We start from the raw sequence: 11,963 nt of genomic DNA on the forward strand, positions 1-11,963 counted from the left end.
ACCAAGATTGGGAAAGAGAGGAGAATCTCTCAGGATTGTTCCTGGAGGAAGCAGGCTGGCCAGCTCAGTGAGTATTGGAGAAGCAGTGTGGGATCAAACTGAAAGTAGTAAGTAGCACTACTTTTGATTGTGCCATGGGAACTAGGAGTTCCTCCCTACAAGTAGTGGCACAGGATGATGCAACTAAGAAATCCTTGCACAAGGTGGAGAATAGCACCAGTTCTAAGGATGAGGGAGAAATTTTAGAAAAGGAAAAATTGAAGAAATGCAAGGTCAAAAAGTTGGAAGTGGGGCCTGGAAAAGGGGAAGCGAGAGCTGATGAGTGACTCAGTTCCCAGGTGGCAGCAGTGTCAACTGGGATAGCACGATGGCCAGGCCGGGGGCATGTCTGCTGCAGCAGCAGTGGTGGCAGGTGGCTGCAGGAGCTACAGAGGCCGAAGTCCGCTCCAGCCATGCCGAATGAAAACAAGAAAGAGAAAGAACCACAAAAACTGGTGAAAAGTGGAAAAAGTTCAAAAAAAGGACAAGATACAGCAGAAGCAGAGATAGCCAGAAGAAAAAACAGCCTCACAGCTGTCCAGTCTTAGACATCTACTAAAATAAAAGTACCAGTCCCTCAGCCAATCCTAGTTCTTATGAAGAAAGACAGATGGCAGAACTCTTCACAGTTTAATGCCAACAATAACAGAGAACTGCAAAAACTTCCATCTTTACAAGATGTTCCTCCTACGGGTCAAGAGAAGCTTTTCATCCAGAAGCTACGTTAGTGTTGTGTCCTCTTTGACTTTGCTTCTGACCCACTGAGTGACTTGAACTGGAAAGAAGTAAAGCGAACTGCACTAAGCAAAATGGTGGAAGATATCACCCACAATCAGAACGCAATCACAGAGCCCATTTACCCTGAAGCCGTCCACATGTTTGCAGTTAATATGTTTCAAATCTTGCCACCCTCCTCCAATCCTACAGGAACAGAATTCGACCCAGGAGGAGATGAACCAACGTTAGAAGCAGTCTGGCCTCATCTACAGCTTGTTTATGAATTTTTCCTAAGATTTTTAGAGTCCCCAGATTTCCAGCCCAATGTAACAAAGAAATATATTGATCAGAAGTTTATAGTGCAGCTTGTAGAACTCTTTGACAAAGAGGATTCTCAGAAGAGAGATTTTCTAAAAATGACCCTACACAGAATCTATGTGAAGTTCTTAGGCCTGCATGCTTATATCAGAAAACAGATCAATAATATATTTTATAGGTTTATCTATGAGACCACGATGACATAGCAAAATTACTAGAGATCCTGAGAAGTATAATTAATGTATTTGCCTTACCACTAAAGGAAGAGAACAAGATTTTTATGTTGAAGGTGTTGCTGCCCTTGCACAAAGTGAGGTCCCTGAGTGTCTACCATCCCAAGCTGGCGTACTGTGTCATGCAGTTTTTAGAGAAGAACAGCACCCTCACTGAACCAGTGGTAATGACACTTCTCAAATACTGACCAAAGACTCACAGTCCATAAAAAAGTAATGTTCTTAAATGAATTAGAAGAAAAATTTGATGTAATTGAACCATCAGAATTTGTGAAGATCATGGAGCTTCTTTTCCAACAGTTAGACAAATGTGTTTCCAGCCCTCACTTCCAGGTGGCAGAGCAGGCACTCTATAACTGGAATAATGAGTATATCATGAGTTTAATAAGTGACAATACAGCAAAAATTCTGCCCATCATGTTTCCATCCTTATACCACAACTCAGAGACCCACAGGAACAAGACAATACACAGCCTGATATACAATGCTCTGAAACTTCATGGAGATGAACCAGAAACTCTTCGATGACTATATGTGACGTGCGTGTAATCGTCTCGCCAGCAAGAACACACGTGGACACACATCAGGATCCTTCCGCAGCAAAACGTTTATTCCAAAAACAAAATGGTGGAAGACCCCAGGCCCGGAAATAGCACTGTTTATATACCCTTAGAGCGGTGTGCTCACCTTTGATTGGCTGCTACTCGTTGCGCACCAAAACGCCGTGGGATGGGCTTTAACTTTGGTGGGCTTTTACCATGGCACATGCGCAATTTACTTGTTTACTAGGAAGAATCCCAGACACCAGCGCCATCTTGCAATGGCGGATTCTGCCAGCACCCGCCGCGGCTTCCTACATCTGCCCCTTTTTTGTTTTATTGCAGAGGGTGGTAGTTGAGATCCCTGGGAAGATTTCGTAACTCCCATATTTGGGGGTCTCACGCCGGGTCTGAGTCTCTTTGGAAGGCGGTGCTCAAACTCTTACCTGTCACTGGGTCAGCCTCCCCACCCGGGGCTGCCCTGTCTTAGGTGGCCGAGGCTTATCTGTCCGCTCCGTTATTGACTTACAAGACCTACTATCCGTGGAACGAACACCTTAGTGGACAGGGACTGCATATAGATGTGTTTGAGGCTTCATAGGGTGTCTTTACCAAAAGCCCTTGGGGTACAGCGGCTGAGGAATCTGTCTACTGGCTATTTCCTTTTGTTTTGTTAAACAGGCACTGGTCAATTGTCGCGTCCACTCTCGACCAGCAAGGAAGACGCAACGCAGGAGCTCTTCTCCAAGCAGTTTAATCAGGACCCTTGAACAATCTTCCAACTGATGACCTTCTAACTGACTACCTTCTAACTGACAACCTCGAGGGAAGCCTCTCCCAGGCTTAAGTACTCTAGGGCTAGCCAACCCCCGTCTGCCACGTGGCAACAGCAGATAGGTCCACACACACGGAGACAAGCCAGATCAACTGCCACTGCCATATAAGGAGTTGTTTACTCCTAAGAGTCCTCGCCAGCAGGTGGTGGAAGGCAGAGACCAGTGCCATCTTAAAGGTGCAGCACTATGCGGCTCTCCACAGTTCCCCCTTTTTGTTTTTATACGAAACAGGTGAGAGTAGAGGTCTGATCTCAGAAAGAACAATGGACATTGTACTAACCCTCCCTGAGCATCCCTGCCCAGGCAGTGTCAGACCCGTCCAGTGCCGATTTTTGCTGAGGCGGGAACAACATTGGGATCAGTTGGGGGAAAGGATGGCACTAACCCGCATCAATCAGACTTGCTCCCCTTGAGGCTGCGAGCAGCTGACAGCATACTTCAAGTGCAGTGCTTAGCCTCGCAACCTGAACGTGATGACTCAAGGCTTGATGGATGCCAGCCAAGCTTGGGGGAACTCTCCGGCCTCAAAGGCAGTAAAGGCTTGGATAATCATGGCTGCATTCCGTTTTTGTGTAACCCTAACCTTGCAAATAAACCACAGGCAGATAGAGGAGGCTAGCACCATAAGTATCGTCAAGGATCCCAAACCCACCCACTTGGTCAAGAGGAAGATGTCACGAAGCAGGGGTTCTCTAGATGCCTCCGGCTCCTTCAGTCTCTAACCCTGGTGTCACTGTCACCATCATCATCTCGAGCCTCAGGAGGGTCTTCATAGCGAACCTTCCGCACCAGGCGCTCTGGCACCCACACTGGATCTTGCTGGTCCTGAGGAAAAACACAAACAGAACCTCGTGCCCATGTCAGCATGGGATCAGGCCCTCTCCAGGAGCCCATTAGGACATCTTTCCATTTTACCATGCCTCTAGAGGGGCCATGAGAATTCTGATGTCTGTCCGCAGCTGAGCAGCCGTGGATATCCAAATTTAAAAAATTTAGGGTAAATAAGGCTAACAATATTCTCTCCTTGGGGGCACAGCCTTGGCCTACTCCCCCTTTTTGTTTTTCTAGGCATTCTTTTAAGGTGCGATGAGCACGTTCCACAATACCCTGGCCTTGAGGGTTATATGGTAAGCCATGGTTTAGGTTTATCTCCATTTGTTCACAAAAGGAGGTGAATGAATTGGCCGTATAGGCTGGCCCATTGTCGGTTTTAAGTTGGCGTGGTTTTCCCCACGCAGCCCAAGCTTCCAAGCAATGTGCGACAACATTGCAAGCCTTTTCTCCACTCAGAGGTGTAGCATGTATGACACCTGAACAGGTGTCAACTGACACATGTACATATTTTAAAGTTCCAAATTCTGAAATATGGGTAACATTTTACATCTGGGACATAGCCCAGGCTGCTTGGGGCGCTGGCCATTTCCTGTGTTCCCTGTCCTTGTTCGTTCCGGGCACTGCCTTTTAAGGTGTCCTGTCTTTCCACACTGGAAACATTCTCCAGAACCTCCACCTTTCTGCTGAGTAAGCTGGACCACTGCTGCTGCAAGACCAGCATTGGTCAATGGTCCCCCCAACTCTCTACAGACTTTCATCCATGCTTCCAGTCCCTTATTCTTAAAAGGAGTGATAGCAGCTCTACATTCTTTTGTACACTGCTCATACACTAACTGTTTTATCAGGGGCATAGCAACATCAGGATCTCCAAAAATTCTACCTGCAGCCTCCACCAAGCGAGCCACGATATCTGAAAATGTTTCCATAGATCCCTGTAGAATTTTAGTCAAGTTGCCACTTACTTCCCCTTTATTAGGTAAAGACTTCCACGCCTTAATGGCGATTTGATTTACTTGCTCAAACACTTGCACAGGATACCCTGTCTGCTGGTTGGCAAATCTTCCTTGTCCTAGCAACATATCCCTATCCCAAGCAGGATTACCATTCCTTTGATTTGTAGCAGCCTGCTCTGTAGCATACTCAATGAGAAATGCCTTCCAATCCAGATATTGCCCAGGGCTCAAACAGGCACGAGCCAAGCTGCTCCAATCACTAGGTGTCATACAATGTCTATTTAATGCCTCAACTTGAGCCAGAGTGAACGAGGCCGTAATGCCATATGTCCTAACTGATTCTGCCAAAGATTTTATGACCTTAAAATCAAGAGGCTCCTCACAACGATTACCTTGAGCATCTTGAAAAACTGGGCAAGCAAGTTGCAACTCTGATCTCACTGCTCGCCACACCTCTGGGCAAAATGAATGTCCTGAGCCTCCAGTAGGGGTGCTTTTCTTGAGTTTCAAATTTTTAGATAACAGCAGCTCCTGAAGAGCCAAAAAAATTGGGTGCGACTGAGAAGCGCCCATACTTTCGATACACTGTGCCTTTCACTTTTGGTCTGCAACAATGTAGACTTTTCTGCTCTCTCTTTGTCTGCAGCAAAGAGTGAAATGGCTATGCTCCGTTCCGCAGACTTTATTGTTCCAACCTGCTCGGAAACTTTCCCTTATTCCACAACTTTCCCTCGTCCCATTTACCTGGGAACTTTGCCTTGTCCCAATAACCTGGGAGCTTTGTCTGTCTTGTCCCAATAACCTGGGAACTTTGTCTTGTCCCAATAACCTGGAAGCTTTGTCTTGTCCCAATAACCTGGGAGCTTTATCGTTCCTACCCGGAAACTTTATTGCCTCTTTTACCGAGGGCCTTCTCTTGTCCCAACTTAACCTGGGAACTTACCGGTGCACCACCCTGACTGCTTGAAGTTCTGAGCTTCGCTGTTTCCCCGTACAGGCCGCCAGTTGTCACGTCCACCCTCGACCAGCAAGGAAGACGCAACGCAGGAGCTCTTCTCCAAGCAGTTTAATCAGGACCCTTGAACAATCTTCCAACTGATGACCTTCTAACTGACTACCTTCTAACTGACGACCTCGAGGGAAGCCTCTCCCAGGCTTAAGTACTCTAGGGCTAGCCAACCCCCGTCTGCCACGTGGCAACAGCAGATAGGTCCACACACACGGAGACAAGCCAGATCAACTGCCACTGCCATATAAGGAGTTGTTTACTCCTAAGAGTCCTCGCCAGCAGGTGGTGGAAGGCAGAGACCAGTGCCATCTTAAAGGTGCAGCACTATGCGGCTCTCCACAGTCAATGTCCCGTGTCTTAGGCTAGCTGATGTTTCTCCACGCCCAGCACCAATAGGGCTAACACCGAGGAAAGGCGAGCCACCCTGTCTTAGGCTACGAGGGATATACCCGCGCCTGGGTCATTGCCACTCGCTAATCCCGTCATGGGGTTGGTTTGCCATCAATTCCCCAGTTGTCCTCATGGTGTATATCTGGCATGTGGCGTCAGCCTATTTCCCGTCGTTGGGACCAATGGCAGCTGGCCTGGAGACGAAAAGATGGAGCTGTCCATCTGGCTGTCCTTGGCCTGTCTAGCGTGGTACCAATCATGACTCAAACTCAAGCCCGATCAAGCAAATTCCATCTTGGGGGAATAAGCGATCAAGGACTAATAGTTTAAGACAGTCTCCCTTACCCTACCAGGTGCAATGGAAGCAAGTCCTCTGGGTGCAAGGGCTAAGGGAAACAGAAAGAGATGCAAACACCCATCCCTGTGCAATGGAGTCATCTCCTAGGAGTGCAAGGGCTGTTTGCCTCAAAATTCCACAGCTACACAGACAAGGACCAGCCAGGCCAAGACTCCTCACCGACCCAGTGCAATGGGCAAATCCTTTGGGGTGCAACGGCTGATGGCCCAACATTTAGCATCACCACTAGTGAGGGGGAGACTACTTATTTTCGAAGCAGTGATAGCCACACTTCAGGGGAAGCCCCTAGTTCTATGGCCACAAGCGGCTGAGCAATAATAGCCTTGTCACGATTTGTTGAGCTCTGAGTTTGCAAACCAACCAAAAAATGAACACTAGTCCGCAACATAGGGCGTACCAAACAGGCCTACTCCCACCCACTTAAAAAAAGAAAAGAAAAAAAAAAGAAAGCTGAAGAGATCCAGGAGGACAGTCCCTCAGTCGGGGACAGATCCATGAGCGTCGAGTTGATATTCACCACAGCTGCTCTCAATTTTCTGAGTGTCTCATCGAAGTTTTCTGACCAATTTCCTGCAAGATATTGAAACAATTTCCTGGACAGATTAGCTACATTATGTCTGACTGGTATGGGTTTTGGAAAGGCAGATAATATGGTCCATCGTTGTTCCCCTGATATACTAGGAACCTGTATCCCTTGGATCAGCACAAGGGCTGTCATCAGAGTTTGGAGGGTCCGCTTGGGTGTCATCTTCTAATATCACGAGTCGTCGCGTCAGTCGCTCTGGTAGCCAAAACGGGTTGTCTTCTTCCTGCGGAAAAACACAAACCGCTCCCCTGGCCCTTAATAAAATAGGATCCGGGCCTTTCCAATGTCCGGTCAAGATGTCCTTCCATTTGACCATCTCTTTTGGCCTGTCAGGCTCTAAACAGTGACGGTCAGCAGCCGAATGGCCCTGACTGTCCAGATTTAAAATATTGAGGGTAAAAAGTGCTTATCTATCCCTCATCATTTAACTGTCGGGGGTAATTAGGACTTGTATCTCCCTTGAGAATATTAAATAGAGGTTTACGTTCTCCTATGGTAAGCTGAAGATGAGGTTTTAATCAATTAATATCTATTAACAACTTTTGAGAATCATTAAAAGTAAACCATTTTTTGTATGTACACCTGCAAGCCAGAAGATGGCACTAAATCTCACTACAAATGGTTGTGAGCCACCATGTGGTTGCTGGGAATTGAACTCTTAATATTTTTAGTTGTGAGTCCAGCCTTTAACAGCAGAGCCATCTCTCTAGCCCCAATTATCTACTCTTATTGGAATTTTCTGTGCCACAATTGAATTCCCAGATATTGAAAAGATACTGCCTTTGAATCTTTTCTGGAGCAACAAGTACTCCAAAATTTTAAAGCTCTTTGTACTAGAGCAAAGGCTTGCAGAAAAACTCCTTTAGAGAGATCAGCCAATAAAATATACAATGAATAATATACACTGAGAGATTCAAACGCTTTAACCTTTTGTATTAAAGCAACAACAAATTTTTTAAGGCCATTAATCATTCTTTGAGGCAAGCTTTTTTAATGAATGGCTTCATGGGCTCTCAAAAATCACAAGCAATTTCACTTAATGCAAACCTCTCACCTTTACCAGGAGGTAAAGGAACTGTATAAAACAATCTTATAAATCTATAATAATTATATATGCATTTACTTGAATGGCAGCTGGAGTAGGCAAGTCAGGCTGTAGTGCCCCATTAGTTTTATAAATCTTAAATTTGAACTTTGCTTTTGGATTAATTGAATAACCAACTCCTTTTAGCTGAGTGAAGAATCAGATAAAGCCAAGCTGAAGCCAATCTTGTCCTCTAATAATTGTTAAATAACCCCAGTATCTATCAATCTTTTAAAACCCTTTTTCCTTCAATTATTAATTTAAGATTAGGTCTCTTGTTACTGATAAGACCTAATACACATCAGAGGAACCAAAGCCATTTTGTCTTCTATCACACTCAACAATTTTGGCCTGGCCCATAAGCTGTTTTGAATTTCTTTTGAGTCTGAGGCTGACACCTCCCTAAGGAAGAAACAAGTCAATAAACAAATTCTAGAGAACACCCTTTTAGAGGCGGGTCAGGACAAAAGGAATGTCTGAAATCCAAGCTTCTGCTTCACCCACTCTGTATATAGCCTTAATTTAAATGTAAATGTTTTTAATCTTGGCCTATATCTTGAGGCCTGGCCCAAGGATTATCCTTCCTGCACCAAGGACAGGTTTGTCAGGTAACCTTGGTCACCTGACTGTTGCTCAAGCCTCTGTTCCTGGGACAGTCACTTTAAAAACTATCTAAATTTCCACATTTAAAACACGCCCCATCCCTATGGCTCTGTGCAAGCTATGGCCAGATCCTGATTGTATGAGGGTGCAATTTCATCGCAAAGACGAATGTATCAAAGTCTGTCTTTGCTTGTATGGTCTGAGAGCTGTGTAGGCAGTTCAACCTGATTAACATCACACTGACCTTCTCCTACAAGCATGTTAAGATCCCAGTCTGCATTGTCTTAATGTAAATGTAAATGTTCTTAATCTCTAGCAGGCCAGCACTGTATCACAACTTGTTTTAAATATTTTTATTTAACTCTACCTGCTGTCTCTTTTTCTATAAACATGGGCGAATCAAAAAATTCCAAACTCAAGATTAGAACTGCCAACTGTAGCCAATGGAATACTGGCAGTTTAACTAACTTTTTAAATTTCTTTTGTAACATTAGAGTATAACCATAATTTTGAGAAGCAAAACCAGAACAAAAGCAATGTAAACAATCTATTTTTTCTAAAATCAAGACCAAGTAGATTACCTTTATGTTACAAAGTTTTGCTGCCAATTCTTACATATGAATGCATGAAGCAGCTTTTAATATCTCATTGAAGAGACACTGTTTTAAAATCTTACTTTTTATACACCTGGTTTCTGAATGACTCTAACCCTGAGTTAGTTTTACGTCAACTTTCTGTTACCAAAGTTGTAAATTTCTAATCACACCCAATAATTTAAGCCAATAGTCTATAACCAAGACATGTAGAACGTTTTTATACTTTTAAAACCAATTAGAAACAACAATGAAGTGGCTATGCATCTTATATATTTAGACCAAACAAAATTTCTTGTCTTTTCTAGCTGTAATTTCAAGAGAAAAGCACCTTGTCACAGAGATTTTTCTAGGACAAAACAACTCTTAGCTTCCTTATAAAACCCAAAAGCTACTGGACTCTTTTAAAAGCAGCTTGTACCAACAATCAATTCCTGGAAAGGCTTTTTCAGCTCAGCTCAACTCTTAGCTACAGGTGTAGGGTAGCTTATCAGCCTCTGCTGTGTAAATTAAGACTGCCTTTAAATCAAAATTAAACTAGCCCAAAGGTTGGATCAAGCAGTTTTAACGATCTTTTCTTTTGAACATGTAACAAACACAGAACATTTAGACAACGACACAAAAAGCAAACACAAACATGTGGACATTGGCGCGCCAAGGACAGACAACAAAGAACATCTAGGAGCTACAGAGAAATTCAGGACGTCTCCCAAATTCTCTGTTTCTTTTCTAGATGAGCTCTGAAATAGCGTTTTCATTCCTTTTTGCTGACACAGCTCAGAGAGAGGACACCTGTATTTCTAAAACCTTTTCTCTCTCTCTCAAGATGTAACTTTTCATCTCATTCATTGGAGATGTAGCAGGCAGCTATTGTAACACTTCATAACCCTGCTTTCTAGTTTTCCAATTCTTTTTAACCCTGCTCTTTCCACCTGAAGCAGCTCTTAGACTGCAGGCAATGCCTGTTTAGAATTCTCCTGACCTATAATTCACTGTCACCTCCTAGGCAAAATCATCACTGGGTCAATACCTCATTCACCTAGACTGCCTCCCCCAAAACACTCTTCTTGCAAACACAGCCTCCAAATAACCATCACTAGCGCCAGCACTCGATCTCGCTGCGGCGGCCATTCATCTGGATGGTATCTTTCCTCCTCATAGCCGGCTGCCTGTTCATCTAAATCTTCCTCAGAAAGACTTAGTTCCTCTGACTCAGAGCTATCAAACCGTAAAAACCCCGGCTCTTTTACCGAATAAAGAGATTTTCTTTCTGAGGCTCTCTCTCCTTTTCTACGTCTCTCACCCAGGGTGTCCTTACCTTTAACTCTCACCCCCGCGGATCGAGGGTCCTTGGGGGGGCCTATTTTCTTCGACATGTCTTTTTTTCCTTTTTCTTTCTGAGTTTCTAAGCACTTTTTTTCCCTCTGTTTTTGACATGTTGCCCTGTAATCTGTCTGGCCCGCCACTACAGTCGAGCGGCCTTTCTCATCCTGCAAAACCAGAAGGAAGAGTACGAGCACTGCCTGGGGAAGGAGACGAAATAATTCAAGTCCAAACATGTCTCTCAGAGCTTTACCTTGTCCTACAGTTCTGGATTTACTCCACGAGTGGAGGGTCTTCTCAAACAGCGCTGGCGATGGTGAATTCTCCTGGGTTCTCGGCACCAGCTGTGACGCTCGTGTAATCGTCTCGCCAGCAAGAACGCACGTGGACACACATCAGGATCCTTCCGCAGCAAAACGTTTATTCCAAAAACAAAATGGTGGAAGACCCCAGGTCCGGAAATAGCACTGTTTATATACCCTTAGAGCGGTGTGCTCACCTTTGATTGGCTGCTACTCATTGCGCACCAAAACGCCGTGGGATGGGCTTTAACTTTGGTGGGCTTTTACCATGGCACATGCGCAATTTACTTGTTTACTAGGAAGAATCCTGGACGCCAGCGCCATCTTGCAATGGCGGATTCTGGCAGCACCCGTCGTGGCTTCCTACAACTATACCCAGCAGTTCAAAGCAGAGAAACTCAAAGAGAAAGAAAAGACTGTTTTAGAGCCCTTCTGAGATATGTCCTGCTTTGTGGGGCTGTGGACTCCTGAGTGTTCGGCCACGCCCCCAGAACCCAGAGACCTAACATACAGCCCCCTTGCCAGGTCACATAAGGCACGAAACTAACAGGTCTCTGCCTCAAGTTTTACATATTACCTAAAAGCCCCGCCCACTTCCAATATAAGCAAACCCCTTCTGACATTTTTTGGGAGAGCTCGCCACCATCAAAACCCACTGCCATGTCAATAAATCTCCACGTGTCTCTTGAAATCCTGGACTTGTTGTGTAAGTCAAAACTTGTGCGGTGGTGCGGGGGGTGGGGGGAGAGAAGACTTTTCTGCCCGTGCCTGTGTTCTCTATGCTCTAGCAGGCCGCGGGACACTTTCTCCTGACAACAGTGGCCCATGTACCGCCTTCTCGGGGGGGCCCCCCACCCGCACTGGCTTGTGCCCGCGACGCCACCAGCGACCCCCAGGTATGAGTTTTGACCCACACTGCTTTCTCTCTGGATCCTACTGGAGAAATCCTTAATTCTGCTTTCCCTGTCTATTGTCTGTCCTAGGCACTCCAATTTGTTAATTGTCTGTTTTTGTTTCGTTGTTTAAATGATTGTTGTTCTATGTTTTGTGTTTAAAAAAGTGTTTACTGGGTATGATTTAAAATTCACAACTTTGATAATAGAAACTTGGTTTAACTAGTAACTCATGTCTGGAGAGATGGCTCAGCTGTTAAAGGCCAGGCTATAGTAGAAATAACACATTTAACTTTAAAAAATTATCTTGAGATGACAAAAGGGAGGGAGGGAATTTACTTCACCTCATGCAA

At 44.9% G+C, this 11,963-nt stretch overlaps 1 pseudogene; it reads left to right on the plus strand.

Moving 5' to 3' along the window:
• The first annotated feature begins 452 nt into the window (after positions 1-452).
• Positions 453-11,367, plus strand: LOC114627669 (annotated as a pseudogene).
• The last annotated feature ends 596 nt before the right edge of the window (positions 11,368-11,963 follow it).

This window comes from Grammomys surdaster, unplaced genomic scaffold, assembly GCF_004785775.1.
Source record: "Grammomys surdaster isolate TR1022 unplaced genomic scaffold, NIH_TR_1.0 256, whole genome shotgun sequence".
In the NCBI taxonomy this organism is placed as follows: domain Eukaryota; kingdom Metazoa; phylum Chordata; class Mammalia; order Rodentia; family Muridae; genus Grammomys; species Grammomys surdaster.